Consider the following 13991-nt stretch of genomic DNA (forward strand, 5'->3'; position numbering starts at 1 on the left):
CAGTTAATTATCCTGCCTCGGTCACCATTGGCAAAGACCAATTTCTGGTTTAATGGGGCAGAGAGAAGGGATATAGATATAAATGCCTATCAACCAACTCTATTCTTATTAAGATATTCCCCATAGAGGAAATCACATGCCTATTTTGTTTATTTAAATTTTCCTTTTAAGTAGCTGGCAAATAAGGAATTTTAATAGCAGAAATAAATTCATTTGGTGCTATGTGTATTTCAATTCCATTTTTCTAGCAGGCATTGGGAAGACCCTTATATATTTCATCTTTGAATATTTTATCATCATATACATTTCCTTGGAAAAACACATTTCCTTTGGGGCAATGAAGATCCTGCAGGTTTTATTAAACAATCATGCCAGTAAGAGCACATCAATAAACACTGATGCTGGCTTCGGCATGCACACATTCACTGTGCAGTCATTTCCATGCGGCGTCTGTTACTGGGAAACCAGAGCAGAGGTTGGAAACCCAGCCTCCTCCACCTCTCTCTTCATTGCACAGTCCGAGTTGAGCAATTCATCTGACCACTGCTGTGCCTTGGCCAAATGAGGCCAACACTAAATCATGGCGCCAAGTAGATCTTCCCAGAGTTCTCTTCAGCCTATTTTTCTGAGCCACGACCAACCTGTCACCTAGTATTTCCCCTTCCCCTCCCATAACTCACACCACGTGACTGCCACTTTAGTCACTCTGTGTCTCTTACTGCACAACCTGCCTTCTTGTCCCTGGGCCCAACCATCTACCTCCATCTTGAGCCCTCCTTTCACAATGGTTCTCCCTCTTGAAGCTCATGCCATTCTTTTCCTTCTCTCAAGTTCCCAAGGACTCTCAGCCATCCAGCATCCAACTTCGATTCATTCACCTTTCTTACAAATATTTTGGTGCCTACTAAATACAGTTCACTGCCTTAGGTCAGAATTCGATGAGATCCCCAATTTACCTTGTAGGTTAGCAAGAGGAAGAAGGCAAAAGTGAGGTCCTACAAGGTGTTAGGCTGGACCCCTAGTTTGCCAGTGGGGGAGATGGGAAGAAGATCTATGAAAGAAAAGGGCCATCTGAATGGGCAGGTGAGAAAACTGGTAAAATCTGGACATGTGCATGGTGGGTAGAGGAAGAAGGACACTCCAGAGGGACAGAGGGTTCAAATAAAAACATGGGGACAGGGCTGGGTGGAGTAGGTGAACAGGAGGAAATGCAGGATGGAGGACAGTGGGGAGTACTGCAGAGTGCATGAGAGGCTCCCGGGAAGCCCCCCAGCCTCCCCACCTCCTCCAGCGCTCTCCAACCCCTGGGCTGGGGTGGCTCCCCTGCTGTGCCTTAGTGCAGGGATCAAGTGCCCCAGCTGGTTCTCACACTGGTAAGCAGCAGCAAGGTGAGGACAGGCACTGCCTACCATGGCTCTGATGCTGGTCACCTCTGGTGCAGCCACATGATACCTGGTGAGCAAAACAGCGCTTTTCAAAGTCTTGCAGTAAAGGGGTGAGGTTGCAGAATCAGAATCAGAGAGCCTTGAGCTGTGTTACAGGTAGATAAGAGCAGTACTGGGGAAGGGGAGTCTAGGGGCAGGGAAACCAGAGAAAAAACTGCTGATGACATTCAAGCAAGATCCAGCAAAACCAGGGCAGCCCTGGGAAGAAAATATTGACAGCTCACATGGGGCACCACAGATGCTCATGAGCAAACCAAGACCTCCTCACCAAGCCTAGAGGTCACTGCAAGACCAGCAGGACATGGATGTTTCCTCCTGACTGAGGACACTGGTACCATGTGGATTCTGTGAGCAAGTCCTCCATGGAACAGGACACATACACCTTGAGTCCCAGGGCATCTGACAGGCTGAGCAACACTGTTATGGAATCTGTTTCCCTGGAAACCCGCAATGACAGCACATACCTAAGACACTTGTGACTAATCCCTCTGTGCCCTTGACTCCTCCTTTAACATTTAACGAGATGGACAGTCCCAGAGACTTTGTACTTCATGCTCAGCTGACCTACCATCCTCTCTCCCCTGGCTGGGCATGTATTTGTCAGGTGATACACTGTGAGACCTGAAGTCAACACGGCCAAAAGTTCATCAGGCATAGGCGGCAAAGATCTGGACAGTTCTCCTAGAAATAAAAGGTTGAGAGGACAGGAAAACCTTGGTCCCCACATCAACATTTATTCTGGCAACACTTGAGAGGCATATAAAAAAACCTTTACCTAGGTGAACATTGCTGCTATTGGTAATGCTACTTAGGCAACAGGTACCAATTTCCCTTGAAAAGTCATTTCCTTTCCTGTCTTATATGTCCCTACCTGACAGCTGTGATTCCCCTTCCCTACCTGAAGGGCATGAGATTGCTCTTCTGGATGTTTGAATTCTGACTCGAGTTCAGATACCATTTGTCAGGCCTTAGGAATGTCTTTTAACCTCTTGAAATGTCAGATTTTAATACCAAGTATAAACTGGATGGTGGTCTGGACTCAGTTGCAGCTCCAGAGTCCATCTTTGTAGGACAGCCTGGTCTGGACCCCCTGCCAGCCTGCCCCTTCCTGTCTTATTTTCTGACAGTGAAAGTCTATTATCCTTAATGAGCTCCCTGGAGATCCACTCTTGTACCTGGCCTGCCTCTGAGACAAGTTCTATTCTCTGATGTTGAGTCCAGTCCAAAGCAGCAGTTCTGAAATATACTTTCTTACCACAGGGCCTAAGGCTCTCTGGCAAGTCTGACCACACATGACCTGGCAAAAGTAGTTTTTAAAACCTGCTAGGTTGGAGGTTCTTTGAGGGAAAGGACCACCTTCCTAATAATAATAATCTATAAACTTTAAAAATCACCAGACACTCCCCAAGAAAGCTCAGGTATGTGCACCTCCTTGTCAAGGATGAAATTTATATCTCAGGCTATGGAGCACTGTCCTGGAACTAAAGAACACCACACAGCAAATTCAAGGTATTGCTCTTGGGGGGCCTGGGGGTGGAGGAATCGGGACATGGAAGACAGTGAGGAGAGGGGAGGATTTTCCACTCGGTTTTGGAAACTTAGAAGCTCAGGTGAAACAAACTTGAATAATGCATTTTTGGGGACTGAAAAACTGTCATCTTTCCTTTCCCCCAATACTAAAATGTTCCTGCTAATTCTACCCTAGCTGCACATCAGTAACTTGAACACAAGTTGAAAACCTAAACCTCTGGAGTATGTGCTTGAGTGGAAACTTATGCAATTCAAAGTACGGCCTCGCAGCTGGGGTGGGCTCAGATGACTGAGGCGTGCGCCCCCAGCCTCCCTGCTCCCTGCGGGCACTTCAAAGGGTTCCTGTGGTTTTATTTATTAGGGATGATGAATAATGTGCAGATATGTCTCCAGGGTCGGGGCTCTTAGAACTGGACTCATTTAAATCTTTGCAGAGGCAGCATGTGTGTATGTGCACATGCCAGAGAGAGTGAGGGGAGGGAGAGAGAATATGAAGACCTGGTGAGGGCTGGCGGGCCAAGAGGGCTTGGTACAGAAACCCTGATCAATATCTGTGTAAGACACGAGTAACAGAGCGCGGGGTTCCAGCCCAATGCCGTGTTTGACATCCCAACAATACAGACTCTACGGGGTGAAGAGTTTATCCAGACTCACCATTTGAGTACCTTCTGGAAGCACTTATTTTATTTTATTTTTTTATTGTAAACAAATGGGATACATGTTGTTTCTCTGTCTGTACATGGCGTAAAGGCATACCATTTGTGTAATCATAAATTTACATAGAGTAATGTTGTTTGATTCATTCTGGAAGCACTTAGATGAAAGTTTTAAACTGAAAGGCATCCATGTGGGCAAACAGGAGACACTCGCTTAACAGCTCCACTAACCCACTCTGTAATATCAGGTTAAGATACTAGGCCTTCTATAAGGAGCTATTTCAAACCACAGTAATAAGAACTTGATAGGAATATTCCAGGGGCTGGGGGTACAGCTGGCTCAGGGGGAGAGCATAGGCTTAGCATATGTGAGTCCCTGAATTCCACCCCAGCACCAAAAAAAAAAAAAAAAAAAAAAAAGGAAGGGGTGGGGGAGGGGGGAAGAGGTATTCTAACAAATAACTAATTTGGATTTTTCCACTAATATTATTTATATACATTTGAGGCCCTAACAATTATCTGACCAATAAATCACAGAAATCTTGACACCATCATGAAACAAGTCTTGGGGAGATGTTATGGTTCAGATTTTAGTGTCCCCCCAAAGCCCATGTGTTGAAGGCTTGGTCCCCAGCCTGTGGCACTACTGGAAGGCGGGGCCCAGTAAGAGGAAGCTGGGTCACTGGGATGTGCCCTTACAGGGGATATTGGAACCCTAGCCCCTACTGTCTGTCTCTTTCACTTTCTTACCACAATGAGGTGAACTGCTTCCTGTGCCACACGTTCCTACTGTTATGTGCTATGATGGGCCTAAAGGTGACAAGGCCAAACAACCATGGACCGAAATCTTTGCAACCATGAGCCAAAATAAATCTTTCCTCTTTATAAGTTTATTTTCTAAGGTACTTTGTGATAGCAATGGAAAGCTAATGCAATAGACTTAAACCAACACATTTCATAAGTCCTTATGAAACTGGGCTGTATTTGGAACTTATTTACTCTTTACAATACTCAATATACACACCCAAAGTCAATACTAACATTCTTCTTCTTCTCCTCCTTTTTAACCTGGATGCTGAGGACTGAGGTTAGGGCTTCACGCATGCAAGGGACACACTCTACCACTGAGCTACACCTCCAGGCAACATTATCATTCTTACATGCTAGTCCTAATTCATGTCAAGTCACTTACAAAAGCGTACAGACAAGCCGTCTGCCACGACAGGAGAAAACCACAGAGGATTTGTAAATCAGTCACAGGTTATGTCAATAACAAAAATCTTACTAGTCTCAAGGGAGAATCCTCAGAAAACTTGGAATGGACCCATCTTTTGACCCAGTTATCCCACTCCTTGGTTTATTCCCAAAGGATTTAAAATTAGCATACTACAGTAACGCAGCCACATCAATGTTTATAGCAGCCCAATTCACAATAGCCTAGATTGTGGAACCAACCTAGATGCCCTTCAACAGATGAATGGATAAAGAAACTGTGGTATATATACACATGGAATATTATTCAGTCATAAAGAATAATAATATTATGGCATTTGCAGATGGATGGAATTGGAGAATATTATGCTAAGTGAAATAAGTCAATCCCAAAAAACCAAAGGCTGAATGTTTTCCCTGATAAGTGTATGATGATATGTAATGGGGGTGGGGGAGTGGGGGTGAGAGAAGAATGGAGGAATTTTAGATTACATAGAGGGAAATGAGAGGGAGGAGGGAAGGTATGAAAAATGGTGGAATAAGACAGACACCATTACCCTATATAAAGTATGATTACACAAATAGTATGAATCTATATTGTGCACAACCATAGAAATGAAAAGATGTACCCCATTTGTGTACAATGAATCAAAATACAGTTTGTAAAAATAAAAAAATAATTTTAAAAATCAAAAGTTTATTTCTTGCTCATGCTACATGCCCACTAGGATTAGTAGGGAGTCCTGCTCATTGCCACTTGGGGATGCAGGTTTCAGGAGGAGCCATCATCTTGAACACTGTTGGCTGAGGTACAAGAGGCCTAGAGGGTCTCTCATAGGTGATTAAATGCTCCCCATCAAGAGGGACAGATTCCTTTCACCCCCAGCTCATAGTCACATGGTCCACTCAGAGGAAATACTGGCAAAGGTATCAATAACTTCCACACTTTCTTACCTGGAACCTTCAAAAAATGTTCTGAACATGCTGGGTGTGGTGGCATTCACCTGTAATCCCAGTGACTTGGGAGGCTGAGGCAGGAGGATCTCAAGTTTGAAGGCAGCCTCAGCAACTTAGCAAGACCCTAAGCAACTTAGCAAGACCCTGTCTCAAAATAAAAAAAAAAAAATTCAAAAGGTTGGGGATGTGGCTCAGTGGTTGAGCACCCCTAGGTTCAGTCATGGGTCTCAAACAAACAAAAATGCTCTGAACACAGATCACATGTGGCTGCATGGATGTTCTTTGCTGGAAGACTTATGGGAGAAATGGCTCAAGTCTCCAGTCTACTTTCTATGTCTCCTTCACCAGAGCCCTAGAACCATCCCTGGGCCTAGCCGTGGCTGTCCCTGCCAGGCTCTGAGATACAGCACCCACCCGCCTACCAGGGCCTCCCTGCAGGAGGCGAGAGAGTGGTAGGGCACGGGTGGGGCATGGTCCACCGGCGGCGAGCCACAGCACCTGGATCCCAGGGGAGGATCCACTGGCTTCGATTTTATGCACAACCCCAGGATCTGTCACTGAGACAGCTTTTATCTATTCCACTGTAGGTCAGGCATGATCAACTACAGGACAGCAGAACAGGACTGTCACCTCAGGGTGGGATTCCAGGACTACTGCTCAGTAAAAATATAACAGTACAGAACTTGTGACAAACTGCGTTGCAGTGAAGACACCGTTTTCAACCGGCCAGACATGGTGCTTGGTAAACCCTGGTTCTATCGAGGCCAGCCTGGCCCAGCACCTGCCTCGGTGCCTCCGTGTCATCTGTGGGACAGGGACAGTCACAGTACTTCTGTCACTGGGTCAAGGTGAGGATGGAAGGAGGAGGAAGAGCTAGGACGAAGCTTGGCCATGCTCAGTCAGACTGGTGTTCCTCGTTCCTACTCTTTTTCCATCACCATCTTGATGTCTCTCATCCACGATTCTTTCAAACTCATTTGCTCCCACAGAGAGAAAGTTACATCCCTCAAGATAATTCAGTGCGACGGCCCATATATTACCACTTAAATAATGAGAAGACTAAACGGACCCCAAGTTCAATCCTGACTGCCCCGAGTCTCGGCTCTTTCCGTGGAAGGTTCGACATCTCTCACCCCATATCAAGAACACGAGGGGATTTAACACAAGGAATGACTCAGCAGAGGTCATGCCTCCACCTGTACTTTGAACTCTTCAAAGATGCAGCTCCACTCAATCCAACACCTAAGTCAATGTCTTCTCTGTGGGAATCTGTCCTGTCTGCTGCACAGAGTTGAGTCAGCACAGTTGACTGGGTTGGAGCCTTAGATGCTGGATATACATCAGGTGAGAAAGGTTTGGGATCCAACATCCTAACTCCATGCCAGGCTGAAACTCAAACCTTACAGTCACGTTCTATTTATGGCTTGGTAACCTGGTTCATGCAAATTTTAAGATGCACTTTGGTCCTCGTCTATAAATTGCTACCTTCCTACCTTGACTTTCATGTTGCCTTAGGTCCTTGTGAGGTGACTCTGTCTGCTCTTGTCTGTTCCAGGCTGGGAGAGTCCTCCTGGACTCTGAGACCGAGGTTCCCTCTCTTTCACTTGGTATTAACACTGTCTTTTCTTCCAACCAGGGGAGTCATCTAGAGCAGAAATTGGCAAATTGCAGCCTGGGACAAATCTGACTATGGCTTATTTTTCTTTTTGTAAATAAAGCTTTATTAGAACACCCACTAGTTTACATATCATCTGTGACTGATTTCAAGCTACAATGGTAGAATTTAGTAGTTGGGACAAAAATCACATGGCCCAAAAGTCTAAGATGTTTGCAATTCGGTCTTTTACAGAAAATGTTTGCTGAGCCCTGTTCTGGAGTGATGTGGCAAGAAAAGGTATAGAGAGGAAAGAGTTCATGCCAAACAAGGAGGATGCTGCTGTCACTGCTGAGGGAATGTGGGAATGGCAGGCCCACCCACTAGTCACAGCAGACCCTCAGACCGGAGGGCACACGTTTCACTTGACAATGATTTCTTACAGGCCGGATTCAGGGCCATGACCGTGAGCAAGATAAACTCACTATCTACCATTTTAGAGTTTAAAATTGTGTGTTGGGGTCAAAGTGTGGGCATAGGGAGAGGGAAGGAATAAAGATGAGGAATAGAGATACATAAAAAATCAACTGCAGCCCAAAGAATGGTGATATATTCAGGGAGCATGAAACAAACGAATCACAGCCATCCGGACCAACAGAGAGGGCGTCTCGGGAACAGGGCCACATGGAAGAAGACGTAGAGTAGAACGCACACAGCTTGCTTCAACTCGTGACAAGTTCAAAAACATGCAAAACTAAATGACGCGGTGTTTATAAATCTGCACTAATTGGATCAGGACTGTCCCCCACAGGTCCATGTGTTCAAGCCTTGGTCCCAGCCAGTCGTGATCTTGGGAGATGGTGGAACCTTTGGGAGGTGGGGGCTTGATGACAGGAAGGAAGTGGATCATTGGGGATGTACCCTTGAAGGGGATCCTGGGACCCCAGCCCTGCCTCTCCCTCTTTGCTTTCCAGCTGCCATGAGGTGACAAGTTTCCTCTATCTTGGGCTCCCACCATAAGTGCTGCTTTGTCCCAGGCCCAAAGCAGCAGTGCCAAATGACCATGGACTGAAACTTCTGAAACCATCAACCAAAATAAACCTCTTCTTCTAAGTTGTTTATCGAGGGCACTTTGCAACAGCTACGTAAAACTGACTAACACAGAATATTAGCACATGAGGTCATATCGTAAAGATATGCAAGGGAATACATAATGCCAAATCCAGGCTCATTGCTACTGTGAGGATGGGCACACAGGGAACACCAAAAGTCTCAAAGCTAGGGGGTGAGAATACACATGTGCACAAGTGTCACAATCCTTTACCTGACATATGTCTTACTGGTATTTTATATCTGGTCAATATTTAGTAAAATCACACAATTTGAATGTAGATCCCATGCGCTGAATGCTATGATTTTGTTCACCAGGACAGTAGTTAGTGCTATGCACACATAGAGGAGGAGCCACAAACCCAGAAGGGAGGGATCAGAAGAAAGTTCTGGAAAAATTGGCACATACATCACTCGAGGACTTCACAAGCAAATCACATGAGAGGTCAGCACAGGACAAGATTGCAGCAAAAGACCAGTGGTGGAACAGATAACAAGGTTTTTGAGGATCTGAAACAAGCTCAGCAAAAACAGCTAGTGATGTGGAGAGGGCCTGCTGGAGCCAAAAGCAATGGAGCCCTCTGAAAGGCTTATGCTAAGGAGTGAAGTGACAATCAGCTGCCTTCTCTAAAGATTCTCCCAGTGGTGGCAACATCAGCTCACGCTGCTGTCCTGAAATGCCCACAGGTTTCTCCAAGGTTGAGAACAACCCAGTTCCCAGGTGTAGGTAGCAATGATGTTTGAAAAACACAAACAAGTTGCCCGGCTGAAATTACATGAAGCACGTCATTATCGCAGCAGATGCTTACACCCTTAAGACTGCTACAAGCAGAGCAAAAGTTTGTGTGAACCAGTTGTTTTTTGTACATTTAATTCAATATCCATGAACCAGCAGAACCTGTGATTGCAAAGATATAGCAAAGATATTCCATGGTGAATCTTTGCAAAGCTGTCACTCATTCTCTAAAATAAAGAATTCTCCATTGCACGTCAACTTTATCATACCAGATTTTGATCTATCAGATTCATTTTAAGTAAGCACTCCTGTCCAAAATTGTTTTGTGACATGTGCCTGTAGTCCCCAGCTATCAGGTAGGCTGAGGCAGGAGGATCACTTGAGCTCAGGAGTTTGAGGCCAGCCTGGGCAAGATAGTGAGACTGTCTCAAAAAAAAAAAAAAAAAAAAAAAAAAAAATCTTAGGGTTGTTTTAATTTGCATTTCTCTAATTACTAGAAATGTTGAAGACTTTTCATAGATTTATTAATCACATATATATCTTCTTCGGTAAAGTGTCTGTTCAGTTCCTTGGCCCATTTATTGATTGGGTTCTTTGTATTTCTGGTAAAAATTTTGTTGGTTCTTTAACAGATGTTGGTGTGGATGTGGGGAACAGGCACACTTTACATTGCGGGTAGAGTTGCAAATTGGGGCAGTCACTCTGGAAAGCAGTGTGGAGAATCTTCAGAAAACTCGGAATGGATGGACCTTTTGAACCAGTAATTCCACTCCTCAGTTTATACCCAAAGGACTTAAAATTAGCATAGTACAGTAATGTAGCCACATCAATGTTTATAGCAACTCAATTCACAATAGCTAGACTGTGTAACCAACCTAGATGCCCTTCGACAGATGAATGGATAAAGAAACTGTGGTATATATACACAATGGAATATTATTCTGTCATAAAGAAGAACAATATTATGGCATTTGCAAATAAATGGATGGAATTAGAGAACATCATGTTAAGTGAAATGAGCCAATCCCGAAAAACCAAAAGCCGAGTGTTTTCCCTGATAAGTGGATAACGATATATTATGGGGGTGGGGGGTGAGAGAAGAATGGAGGAACTTTAGATTACGGAGAGGGAAAGGAGGGCGGTATGAAAAAAAATCAGATAAATAAATATGAAAAAGAATAACTTTCAATTCTTTAAAAGTATGGCTAAGTGAAAACTATGAGTGCTATGGACACTTTATAAATACTTCTAAATCCTATCAATGTTAGGCTTGAAATATGCATTTTCCTGGTGGCAGCAACAGACACAGAGCTTTATAATGCTACAAAGAAAACAGAGCAAAAAATGGTGCTGCCTGCTGGTTTCGCCATCATGTCACACAGTTCACACTTGAACCTCAACTGCCAAACAAGGACCACATTTTGTTTTTGCCTTCTAGTCCTTTTATTTTTCAAATCCCAATAAAAAGGATTCATTAACGTTTATGGTAAGTCAAACCAGAACCTCAAAGACAGTCTCCCAAGACTATAGTGACTTCCAAGGTCCCATGAACCACAGGATCCAGTCTTTCCACTCCCTGCATATCTCCAAAAGAAGCAGGGAGCTCTGTGCACCCTGGCCCTCCAGCAGCCTTGTTCCCAATAGCGAAAACGTGGAAGTCATCCAAGCGTGAAAGGGTAAACAAATGTGATATTTCCATTCAGCGAAATATGACTCAGGCCCCAAAAGGAAGGAAATTGACACATGCCAAAAAAATGAATGAACCTTGAAGTCATTATGCCAAGGGACAAGAGTCAGTCACAAAAGGACAAATATCGCAGGATCCCACTTACAGGAGGTACCCAGAGCGGTGAAATCCGTAGAACTGAAAAACAGAATGGGGCTGGGAACAGGGAATGAAGCGCTTAAAGGGTAGAGTTCCAGTTCTGCAACACGAAGAGTCCTGGAGACTGGTGGTGGCGATGGGGGATGTCCTTACCATCACTGAAATGGACACTCGAATGTGGACAAGATGCTCCATTTATGGCATGTGCATTTTCCATGATGAAAACAAAGAGTTTCGGAACACAGATGTCTTGATGGGAACTCACAACCGACAAGACTATTACAGACCAGCCTCCTCCCTGCTGTTGAACCTCATGGTGTTAGTCCCCTTAAAATCTGTGGGTTTCTTGGAGAGGCTCTCTGAGGACACAGCTGTGTTCAGTGACAGCCCTGCCTCAACCAGGAGTCAGGGCATCCCTGCTCACCTCGTTATAGGGCCAACACATGGGCCTGCAGCTGGCCCCTGTGCAAAACAAAAGCCCCCTGTCCTGTACACAAATGGCATTCCGCAGGGAGATTCTGTTGCCAGGACAGAGGCATGTGCTAGAGCTGGAACGCCGGCAGGGGAAATTCCGTCATCTCAATTTTTTTGCAGCTCATCTTCTCACAAAGAACATCCACAGAACAATCTGTTAGGCTGCCAAGGTGGTGCAATAAGCACCCCAGCTCTGGATTCAAGCAAGACACTGCCCAGTGACACGCAGCATGCTCTGAATGACACAGTTTTCAAGTTCTCCTTTAAACACTTGACCTGATCCCCAAGGAAGGGATTTTATGGGGTTTTCAAAACTAACACCTTTCCTCCCTCTTTCCAGGTTTTAATTATCTGGTAAGATGGAGTTATTCAATGACCCAGCTCAACATTAGCTGGAAATATCCCACGGCAGCCCCTTCAGCTCTGATTGCAAACCATGGGGAAATTAGAAACCTGAAAGAGGAAAGGGGAAAGAGAGAGACAGAAAGAAGGTGTTCAGGTACAGGTGGTTCAAGCAGTCATTGCAGGAAGGCAGACAAACCTCCGTGCTGAAAGAGACAGGGAAAAAGTAAAACTTGCCATTCCTCTTATATCATCACAAAGCTAATAGCCACGAACTCCGTAGTGGGCATTAGAAACTTGTTTCTTCTCTGTCATTTTAAGAAGTTCCCTTGTTTGGAGAAGGTGGGGAGGGGCTCCAAATAAAGCAGCCTAGGAGGCTCCTGGTCCTTCTGAGGCAGGTCTGTCCATTCTACAGAGGAGGCTGGCACTGCTGGGGCACAGCCATCTGTGGACTGGGGGCTCTGAGGACACTTGTTCCTCAGTAGCAATGCCAAGCATTGTTGGGGGCAGCCTGTGAGCTCAGAGCAGCCTTTGAGGACCAAGCCTCTTGCTTTACAAATGAAGAAAGGGCATCCAAGACTGTTGGTGACCTGCCCAAGGGTAACGCAGCCTGCTGGTGGTGCAGGCAGCAGTGGGACCAGGCCACCTGCTCCCCAGGCCACCTTCTCCCGTCCAGGGCATCATCAGGAGACAGCGGGGGTCTGCACGCTCTGCCTGCCTCGACCCAGGCCCTTCACGCCATGTTGTTCACTCTACACAGACCTGGAAGCTGGCCAAAGAAAGAGAAAAGGCTGGGTACCCCAAGGATGGGGAGGGGTCTAGACCTGTCTCTGATTCATCATTTAAACCACCACCTTAGGCTTTAAAAACAATGGCCCCCACACCACTCTCTTCTCACCTTCCCCAGTTTTTCACTTTAGTTTCTTATAAAGGCAACATTTAGACAATGTTGAGAGACACAGGTGACAGGTGAACAGCAGTGTGCCTGACGACACCGGTTCTCTGCCCTTCAGTTTTGGGAGTCCATGCCACAGAGAAGAAAAAGAAGTGACTCCTAACCCAGGAGACACTGCCTCAACTGATGAAGGTGAACTCTACCCGTGAGAAGTCATGCTGATATCAGGGTCCCCGATACGAGGCGATGAATGTGTGGTGTTCCTGCCCCAGACCTTGACCCTATCCACACTGAGGGACGTTTTTCAAAATACGGACCCTTCGCAATACTACCCTTGTTACAAGTGTCAGGGTCACAAAAGCCAAGGAAAGACTGAGGAACTGTCACAGACGGGGAGACGTGACAACTGAGTGCAAGAAGAGAAAACAGTCCAAGAGAGGAAAAGCTGGTGAAATCCTACATATGGCCTGTGGTTACCTTAGTGGGACTGCAGCAGTAGTGACCTGACTCCGATAAATGTACCGTGACTAAGTGGTATGTTCGCAGTTTGGGGATGTGGGTCAATGAGGGACACACGGAAATTCTCTGCATTACCTTTGTCAGTCTCCTGTAAGCTGTAACTTATTTCAAAATAAAAATGTGAATAAAAATTAAGTATATCTGTCTTACATTTAAAAAGTTAGTTGGGCGTGGTGGCTCATGTCTATAATCCCAGTGGCTTCAGAGGAGGCGGAGGCAGGAGGACTTGCAAGTTCAAAGCTAGCCTCAGCAACTTAATGAAGCCCTAAGCAACTCTGCAAGACTCTGTCTCAAAATTTAAGATCAAAAGGGCTGGGGATGTGGCTCATTGGTTAAGTGACCCTGGGTTCAATCATGGGTACCAAAAAAAAAAAAAGAAAGAAATCCAGGAGTCATCAGCTTTTCTGAGTAAATTCTCTCGGGTGGCTTTGAGAGTAAAGATAAAGGGGTGGTGGGGAGACTCGCAGGTGGAAAGTCTCAGTGATCCGCCAGAGCCTGTGCTGGTTTATTTTGCACTAACTCCCCCTTACCTGAAAGAGAAGCTCAAGGAGGCACCTCTGGAAGAATGCAGTTTTCCTTACCAGTTGCCCTAACATCAAATCAAAACCTGATGCCCTCTGCTTCCAGCTCCTGACACTGTATCATTTTGCACCTGATCCAAATGGTCCTTGACCTAGAACTAGGGGGAGGCTGAGC

The 13991-nt window shown here is 45.5% G+C and overlaps 1 protein-coding gene across 3 annotated transcripts in view; it reads right to left on the minus strand.

The window, feature by feature from the left end:
- Positions 1–13991, minus strand: part of SLC22A23 (solute carrier family 22 member 23) — a 181989-nt gene that overhangs the window by 101594 nt on the left and 66404 nt on the right. The window lies entirely within an intron of this gene.

The sequence above is a fragment of the Sciurus vulgaris genome, assembly GCF_902686455.1.
Source record: "Sciurus vulgaris genome assembly, chromosome: 7".
Taxonomy (NCBI): domain Eukaryota; kingdom Metazoa; phylum Chordata; class Mammalia; order Rodentia; family Sciuridae; genus Sciurus; species Sciurus vulgaris.